Raw genomic sequence first — 10,551 nt, forward strand, 5'->3', positions numbered from 1 at the left:
TTTGATTATTTTTCGAGGGTAGCCTTTTTTAACCGGTTTTTCAGAGAATTTGAAGGCCTATCATTATTGCGGAATTCGGACGTCTCCGAGCTGCGTTATTTAGGCCGTAGCCTTTAGTTTGGTTGTAGCCTTTAGTTCGGCCGTAGCCTTCAGGTATGCCTCTTAGGCTTATTTTCCAATAACATTTCGAACTTGTTTGAAATGTCAGTCCCCGAGAATGGTGGCCTTGGCCTATAGATCGAGGGGTGCCTCTTTGAGGTCTTATGAATTTGTGTTAAGATAACTCAAATATGCCTATCATCGATGGTAGTCCCCGAGTGTATATTTTCACTTTGGCTCTTGAGCCGTTTCTCGCAATATCATAAGCAACAGGCTTGTATAGTAGATAAATTTCTTCGAGACACAAAATGTTTAGATGAAGAGGAAATGCTTCTTTGAATAGTTTATACATGCGCACATGTTTTGCCATCGGGGCTCGACTAATTTATATGGACACGGTTCACTTGACTGTTTGGTCCATTACAAAGCTTCCCTATCAAGGCCCTTTGACATGAAGTACTATTCTTGAGAATACATCATCCGAGGGTGATGCCCTCCAGTATTCGAGGTTAATAGCAAAGAAGCCTTGGATACTATTGAATTGTCCTCAGGTAGCACATAATTTTTGCCTCGTTAAAAACCTCGCCGGAAAAACCTAGTTGGGATAAAAACCAATCTAAGGGAAAAAGAGTGCAATGCGTACTTTAAAACCTGAGGTCTCGATGTCTTTGGTCGAACTCCTGCAATGAGTTAGCGTCGAATATATATAAATGAAAGAAGGGAGAAAATCATACCTTAACAATAATATCGTTTGAGAAGTGATATGTTTTAGTTGTTTGGTAATGGTTCGTCGTCCATCGTTCCGAGTTTATAAGACCCTTTTCCAACTATATCGAGGAATTGATAGGGTCCTTCCCAATTCGGGCCGAGCTTCCCTTCATTAGAATCTCGAGTGTTGATGGTGACATTCCTTAGGAATAAGTTCCCGACCCTGAAGTGGCGAAGGTTGGTTCTTCTATTATAGTACATTTCGATTCGTTGCTTTTGTGCAGCCATTCGAACAAGTGCCGCTTCTCATTTTTCATCTAATAATTCGAGGCTAGTATTCATAGCCTCGTGGTTCGATTCCTCCGATGCATGTCGAAACCTTGCACTGGGTTCTCCGACTTCGACTTGACTTAAGGCTTCGTAGCCATACACAAAGGAAAATGAAGTTGCCCATGTACTGGACTTCGATGTTGTTCGATATGCCCAAAGGACTTCGGGAAGAATTTATCTCCATTTTCCTTTAGCTTCGTTCAACCTTTTCTTCAGGTTTTGGATGATAGTCATGTTCGTCGATTCGGCCTCTACGTTCCCACTAGGGTGATACGGTGTTGACAATACCTTTTTATTTTATGGTCTTCGAGAAATTTTGTCACTTTACAGCCGATAAATTGCTTACCATTGTCGCATACTATTTCTGCGGGTATACCGAATCGACACACGATATGATCCCAGATGAAGTCTATAACCTCTTTTTCTCTCACTTTCTCGAACACCTGTGCTTCAACCCATTTAGAGAAATAGTCAGTCATAAATAAAATGAACTTAGCTTTACCTGGGGCCGATGGAAGGGGGCGGACGATATCCATCCCCCATTTCATGAATGGACATGAGGATAGGACTGAATGAAATTTTTATCTGGGCTGATGGATCATCGGTGCAAACCTTTGAAATTTATCACATTTTTGAACAAACTCCTTAGTATCTTTTTCCATGCTATCCCAGTAGTATCCTGCTCTAATGATTTTGTGAATCAGTGATTCAGCGCCGGAGTGGTTCCCAAAAGTGCCTTCATGGACCTCCCGTAAAACATAATTTGTGCCTCCTGGTCCTAAGCACACTGCCAATGGTCCATCGAATGTTCTTCTGTATAATGTTCCATCTTCAGCCAATGTGAATCGAGCAGCTTTGGTTTATGAGGTCCTCGACTCATTAGGGTCTGATGGGATCTTTCCATTCTTCAAGTGTTCAATATATTTATTCCTCCAATCCCAGGTTAAGCTTGTAGAGTTTACCTCGGCATGACCTTCCTCAATCACGGATCTCGAGAGTTGAACCACAGTCCCCGAGCTGATCTCATCTTCCTCGACCGACGACCCCAAGTTTGCAAGTGCATCGGCCTCACTGTTTTGTTCTCGAGGCATGCTGTAAAGTCCATTCCTTTAAACGGTACAAAGTTCACTATAGCTTGTCCAAATACCTTTGCATTCTATCCCCTCGAACTTCGAAGGTTTTGTTTACTTGGTTCACCACCAGGAAAGAGTCACACTTGACTTCAATGACTTCTGCCCCATGCTTTTAGCTAGCTCGAGACCTGCAATAATGGCCTCGTACTCGGCCTCATTATTAGTCAACCTAGAAGTTTTGATAGATTGTCTAATAGTGCTACCCGTGGGCGGCTTCAAAATGATGCCTAGCCCGAAATAGGCATTGAGAAAAGTAAGAATCTCATGGCCGGCCATGGCATCGATCATGCGATCGATGTTAGGCAGTGGAAAAGAATCTTTGGGGCACATCTTGATTAAATCCTTATAATCTATACACATTCTAAGTTTGTCCCCTTTTTAGGGACTACAACTACATTGGCTAACCATTCGGGATATTTCACCTCCCGAATAGATCCTATTTTGAGAAGTTTAGTTACCTCATCCTTTATGAATACGTGCTTTACTTCGGACTGGGGTCTTCTCTTTTGCTTCACCGATTTGAATCTAGGGTCCAGGCTTAGCCGATGTGTAAGGCCCCGTTAAAGATTTTCTAATAATTTTATATTTTAAAGTACACCAACGGTATTTGGGAATAATATGTTAGAGTATTTAAGGAGACCCATGGGATAGAACCACATTATTTCGAAAAGAAAAGTACATGTTTAAAGTGTGTTGAAACATACTAAGGAGTTTTGTGAATGGAAAGAATTCGCGTGGAACAAGTAGGATACATTAAGTGGAAAGGATGTCTCAATACGCACAAGATCCTACTTCAAATGCATGTTGCTACAAAACAATAAAGACTTGTGAGGTGATCTACCTATCCAATTAAAGCCCTTTGAGTCTAGTTTCTAACGCTTCAAACCGTTCGTCATGTGGACATTTCAAGAAGAAGTTATGTTCAAATACCCAAAGGGTGGTCTGTAGCTCGCTACAGAGCTCGCGAGGCCAGGTCTGTAGCCCGGTCTGGATTTTTGAGGGTCCGTTTTTCTAATTTCATAACCCGACCCTAGTTCCTATAAAACGATCTTAGGGTCATTTTGGATGGATAATCTGATATTTTTAGAGAGGGGAAAGTGCCCTAGAGTGAGAGGAGAAATTCCTAAGCCCTTTGTTCATCAAATCCTGCTCAAGCCTTGAAATCCAACAAGAAATCCCTCAAGTTCTTCATTTAAGAGGTATGGTTCCATACCTTAGTTTTCAATTTCGGATTTGGGTAGAAGATGGTTGATTGAGAGTATTATTTATAAATTCATGTGCCAATAAGTTTTATGGGAAGATTGTTGAGCTCAAATGGGTAAAGATTTGGTTGTGAAGTGAAAGAAATCTTGTGGAAGAATCTTGTAACCAATTCGCATAGCTAGTGTTTGATAAAATGCTCGAATGAGCTAGAACCAATATCATCGTCCTAATTTTGGTTCAACTTGTTATATTTCTAAAATAGATTGAAGTTGCTAAGAATTCCGGAACATTTAGAGTATAAGAAAGCTCAAGTGAGGTATTTATGGCTAAACCCTCTTCTTCTTAGAATTGAATCCCACGGCGTTCATGTAATTGAAGCAAGACCTTGATCATTATTGAATTGTCTATTCCTAATGTGGTTGTGTAGAAGGATATATGCTCAATATTTATTCTAAATGCTTCATAATGTCATCTTGCCATTTGAGAATATGTTCAAAATGTGGAATATGTGTTAGAAATGTAAAGACTTCATGTCAAGATCAAAATTAAGGTTGTTATGCCAAATTGTATGAAAAGCCTCTATGTGCCTAAGATTTCCAAATTGTTGTGTTATGTGAATTAAATATCTTGAACGGGAAGCCTTATTGTTATTAATAATGATTATGATAATGATATTTGAATGTGGAAAAGGGGACTGGAATTATGAAATACGGCCAAGCGCCAAGAATGACTTTGTAACTAAAATCACTAGTGCCAATGAATTGAAAGTATATGAAAGAAGTACGATGTGAAATGATTGACAGAAAAAGGTTGATGTCTCAAGTGAGATGGACTAGCCGATCGGGCCAAGATCGGACTCCATGTAAGAACACGGTGGTATTATGGATGCAATTGTGAAAATGGTTGATGTCTCAAGTGAGATGGCCTAGCCGATCGGGCTGTGATCGGACGCCATATTGCACACATGGTGGTAACTGTGCTGGAAATGATAATTGAAATTGTGGATAGGGTTGATGTCTCAAATGAGATGACCTAGCCGATCGGGTCGAGATCGGACTCCGTGTAAGAACACGGTGGTATTGTGGATTGTGGCATATGGCACTAAAGATTACCCAACCTAATAAGATGGAAATTGACTTGAGAACTTATGTGATCCTTACTTGATGCTTTAATATTGTTTTGAAGCTCTTATTGAACTCATGATTGTTTCCCCCTGGTATTATTATCCATTCTATTGAGATTGTATTTTAGCTTTACATACTAGTACTATTCGACGGTACTAACATCCCTTTTGCCGGGGCACTGCATCTTTAAATGGATGTATGTGGTTACATAGCAGGCAGTGTTGATCGCAGTTAGTGGTACATCATCATCTTCTCAGCAGACTCGGTAAGCCCCATTTCATTCCGGACTCATGTATTGTACCTTTTGTTTATATCGTGGTCAATATTTGAGGTATAGCCAGGGCCTTGTTGCCGGCATCATCTTTACTCTCTTTTTTATCTTTAGAGGATCCGTAGACACTATGTGGGTTCTATATGGGTGTTGGGAATGTTAAACCATTTATGTTGTGTTTGATCACTTGTTCCATTCGAACTATAAGAAATATGTATTTTGAGACTTCAAAGCACAATTGCTAATCAAATGATTTAGCATCGTATATATGAACTACCTGCTATATAATTTATGAACTCATGTCTTTTCTTGATCATGGGTGAATTGGGTAGAAAGAATCTAACAGGCTTGCTCGGCCGGGTTTACTCGGCTGAGCACCGGTCGCGCTCCTCGGTTTTGGGGTGTGACACGATATGTTGTTACCTCCGGTGGAATCCCTATTATGTCTAAATGGGACCAAGCAAAACAATCTATGTTATCAACAAGAAATTGAATAAGTTTTTTCCTGAGTTCGGGGATTAATCCCGTTCCCAGGTATACCTTTCGCTCGGGCAGGTACTCGATCAATAAAACTTATTCCAGCTCTTCGACCGTTGATTTGGTGGCTTTAGTATCTTCGGGAACAACAAAAGTTCGAGGGGTCAGAAAATCCTCCTCTTCTTTTTCTATCCTCTGCTTCCCGGATTCGGTCGAGGCTAGTGGCTGTGATTGCTATTTGACTTCCTATTTATCTTTGATGCTCGACCTTTTCTAGGTTGATAGTGTCGATATCGAGGTCACCTCATCGACCGCAAACATTTCCTTTGCAACATACTGCTCCCCGTATACTATTTTTACACCGTCCGACATCGGGAATTTCATCATTTGGTAGAGAGTCGAAGGGACTGCCCTCATATTGTGGATCCAAGGCCTTCCGAGCAGGGCATTGTACCTCATGTCGCCCTCGATTACGTGGAACTTGGTATCTTGAATGGTTCCAGCCACATTCACTTGTAGAATAATCTCCCCTTTAGTTGTTTCACTGCCATATTGAAGACGTTTAAGACTCGAGATGCGGGTACGATTTGACTTTGTAGGCCGAGCTGCTCCACGACCCTCGATCGGATGATATTTGCCAAGCTACTTGGATCCACTAAAACACGCTTAAGTTGAACTTTATTTAGTAAGATAGAAATTACCAGAGCATTGTTGTGGGGCTGAGAAATGCCTTCTGTTTCTTCATTGTTGAATGATAAAGTGCCTTCGGGTACATAATCTCGGGTTCATTTTTCCCTAGTGATTGATACCTTAGTGCGTTTGAATATGGGTCCTTGTGGGATGTTGAACCCACCGACGATCATATGAATGACATGTTGGGGATCCTCCTGTTCATTTTTCCTGTTGGCGTCCCTTTCTCTGAAATGATTCTTGGCTCGATCTCTGAGGAACTCTCGAAGGTGGCCCTCATTGAATAGACGGGCTACCTCATCCCTTAATTGCCTGCAATCCTCGGTCTTGTGACCATGCGTTCCTTGATACATGCATATCAAATTTGGGTTTCTTTGGGAAGGATCGATTTTCATGGGTTTGGGCCACTTAGTATCTCTGATCCTTCCGATTGCCAAAACAATGCCCGATGCATCGATGCTAAAGTTATATTCCGATAACCGAGGTGCTTCTGTGGGATCGGCATACTTGTCGAAACCACTTTTGCTCGCAAGTCCCCGAGAATTCTATCCTCGATCACTTCTTCGATCGTTCAGGGCAGAATTGCATCCTAAACCATTGTTCCTTCGATCTGCGGTATATGATTCATATCGGTCCCTGTTTGACCTTGGCTCCCTATCGATGTCCCTCTGTTTTTTAACTGTCGACATGTTTGGATATACTGAACCGGAAGGGGATCCTAATTGGTCGTCCTCGACCTTGATCTTCGACTGATATCGATTGTGTACATCTGCCCAAGTTATAGTTGGATACTCGATTGAATTTTGTTTTAACTACCGTGATGCTATCGAACTCCGTTCGTTCAACCCTTGGGTGAAAGCTTGAATGGTACAATCATCTATGACCGGTGGCAACTCCATGCGTTCCATTTGAAATCGGGACACGAACTCCCTTAGCATTTCATTATCCCTTTGTCTTACCTTGAAAAGGTCTGATTTCCTCGTTGTGACCTTTATGGCCCCGGCATGTGCCTTACAAAAGAATCTGCTAACATGGCAAATGAATCGATGGAATTTAGTGGCAGGTTGTGATTCCAAATCATCGCTCCCTTCGAAAGGGTCTCTCCGAATATTTTCAACAGCACTGATTCGATTTCATCATCCACTAAATCGTTACCCTTGGTGGCACATGTATATGAAGTAACATTCTCATTGGAATTAGTAGTCCCATTGTATTTGGGTATGTCTGGCATACGAAACTTCTTTGGAATAGGTCTCGGAGCCGCACTTGGAGGAAACGACTTTTGTACAAACTTCTTCAAATCCATCCCTCTCAAGATTGGGGTTGACCCTGGTATCTGATCAACTCGAGAGGTTTATGTCTACACTTTTTTATCGTTGGCTTCGATTCTCTTCTCCCCTGATTCAATTCTTTTGGTGAGCTCCTCAAGCATTTTCATTACCGCAAGATTAGTCTCCAATTCGTTACCATTTGACCTTTCCAGTACTTGCTCGGTACGACAATTAATTTCCGGCTCAACCCTATTCAGAACTCTATGTTGATTTTGTAACTGAGCAATAGCGGCTTGCTGAGCCTGAAGCATCTCAAATATCAATTGGCGACTAACTCCTTCGTCTCATCTGCCCTGTGTTCCTTGGCTACTAGATCGACCTTCTCTGCATACACTCCCATCGAGATCTCCGCCTAGGTCTACGTTTAGAGCAACGTGCAAACTGACATTGACTGGGTTGGCAACCGGTGCTGCCCTGAGATTATCCTGTGGCACCTCGAATCCTGGAGCGATCACATTTTCGTTTTCATCGTGGAATCTGAGGCCATTGTTAGCGTGTGTGGATGCGTTTTGTGAGTTTTACATGTTTTATCCTGAAAACAAAGGAACTCAACAAGAACAAGCGTAAATTAGTATGTTTTACAAGAATCAGTACTGAACAATCACTATTATCCTTAGCCCCACGGTGGACGTCAAACTATTTACCCTAAAATTCGAGTAACAATTAAACTTATTTAGTGGTTTTAAGGATACATGATTTAATCCAATACCAATTGACAAACAAAGAATTGAATAGATAATCTGAATAGTAAAATAAATCAAACTAGTGTTCTAGCAGCGCTTTCGACCTCGATTCGAGATGGTCTCGAGGTTGGGTAAGAAGAATAGTAAAGAAAAGAGGATAAACAATGATGAACAGTAATGGATAGTAAGTAAAATAGAGAGCAGCATTTTTGTATATCTTTATCAGTGAATCAATGCCCCTTAGAAATGAATGGGGTCCCTCTTTATATAGTAGAGGAATCCTAAATAAGGTACAATTTCTAATAACGATAACAAATCCCATGATTGACGTCAATAACCGCTTGATTTGATCTGTTCCGAGATTTCCACCGAGATCTTCGGTCGGTTTCTAATATCTCGCCATTCCGTTATTATACCTTACTCGAAGTCGGTCATGTTCGGTCTCGATCTTTAGTGAGAACTTCGATCTTCGTGCTCTGTATTTTGCCATTGATCTCGAGCCTGGTTTATTGCAAGCTTACTCTCGGGGCAGCTCCTCATGCCTAAGATATCAGACATGCCCGATTTCGACCGTATACAATAACTTTGTATTTTCATTATTTATGTGGAGATTCGGCATAAAGGGACACAAGTTTGACATTTTTAAATTCTAATAACATGTAATTAGTATTTATCAACAACTCATGTTATATATTGAAGCCGTTTAAGACTCGAGATGCGGGTACGATTTGACTTTGTAGGCCGAGATGCTCCACACCCCTCGATCGGATGATATTTGCCAAACTACCTGGATCCACTAAAACACACTTAAGTTGAAATTTATTTAATAAGATAGAAATTACTATAGCGTCATTGTGGGGCTGAGAAATGCCTTCTGTTTCTTCGTTTTTGAATGATAAAGTGCCTTCGGGTACATAATCTCGGGTTCATTTTTCCCTAGTGATTGATACCTTAGTCCATTTGAATATGGGTCCTTATGGGATGTCGACCCCACCGACGATCATATGAATGACATGTTGGGGTTCCTCCTGTTCATTTTTCCTGTTGGCGTCCCTTTCTCTGAAATGATTCTTGGCTCGATAGCTGAGGAACTCTCGAAGGTGGCCTTCATTGAATAGACGGGCTACCTCCTCCCTTAATTGCCTGCAATTCTCGGTCTTGTGACCATGTGTGCCATGATACTTGCACATCGAAAGGTTTCTTTGGGAAGGATCAGTTTGCATTAGTTTGGGCCACTTAGTATCTCTGATCCTTTCGATTGCCGAAACAATGCCCGATGCATCGATGCTAATGTTATATTCCGATAACCGAGGTGCCTCTGTGGGATCGGCATACTTGTCAAAATCTCTTTTGCTCATAAGTCCCCGAGAATTCTGTCCTCGATCACTTCTTCGATCGTTCCAGGCGGAATTGCGTTTGGAACCATTGTTCCTTCGATCTGCGGTAAATGGTTGATATCGGTCCATGTTCGACCTTGGCTCCCTGTCGACGTCCCTCTGGTTTTTAACTGTCGACCTGTTTGGATATACTGAACCGGAAGGGGCTCCTAATTGGCCGTCCTCGATCCTGATCTTTGACTGATATCGATTGTGTACATCTGCCCAAGTTATAGCTGGATACTCGATCAAATTTTGTTTCAACTTCTGTGATGCTATCGAACTCCGTTCGTTCAACCCTTGGGTGAAAGCTTGAATGGCCCAATCATCTGTGACCGGTGGCAACTCCACGTGTTCCATTTGAAATCGAGACATGAACTCCCTTAGCATTTCATTATCGCTTTGTCTTACCTTGAAAAGGTATAATTTCCTCGTTGCGACCTTTATGGCCCCGGCATGTGCCTTTACGAAAGAATCTGCTAACATGAAAAATAAATCGATAGAATTTGGTGGCAGGTTGTGATACCAAATCATTGCTCCCTTCGAAGGGGTCTCTCCAAATTGTTTCAACAGCACGGATTGGATTTCATCATCCTCTAAATCGTTACCCTTGATGGCGCATGTATATGAAGTAACATTCTCATTGGGATTGGTAGTCCTATTGTATTTGGGTATGTCTGGCATACGAAACTTCTTTGGAATAGGTCTCGGAGCCGCACTTGGAAGAAACGGCTTTTGTACAAACTTCTTCGAATCCATCCCTCTCAAGATTGACGGTGCCCCTGGTATCTGATCAACTCGAGAGTTGTATGTTTCCACTTTTTTATCGTTGGCTTCGATTCTCTTCTCCCCTTATTCAATTCTTTTGGTGAGCTCCTCAAGCATTTTCATTACCGCAAGATTAGTCTCTGATTCGTTACCATTCGACCTTTCCGGTACTGGCTCGGTACGGCAAGTAATTTCCGGCTCGACCCTATTAGGAGCTCTATGTTGATTTTGTAACTGAGCAATAGCGGCTTGCTGAGCTGAAGCATCTCGAATATCAATTGGAGACTGACTCCTTCCTCTCATCTGCCCTGTGTTCCTTGGCCACTAGATCGGCCTTCTCTGCGTACACTCCCATCGA

This window comes from Nicotiana tomentosiformis, chromosome 6 (genome assembly GCF_000390325.3).
Source record: "Nicotiana tomentosiformis chromosome 6, ASM39032v3, whole genome shotgun sequence".
Classification (NCBI taxonomy): Eukaryota; Viridiplantae; Streptophyta; class Magnoliopsida; order Solanales; family Solanaceae; genus Nicotiana; species Nicotiana tomentosiformis.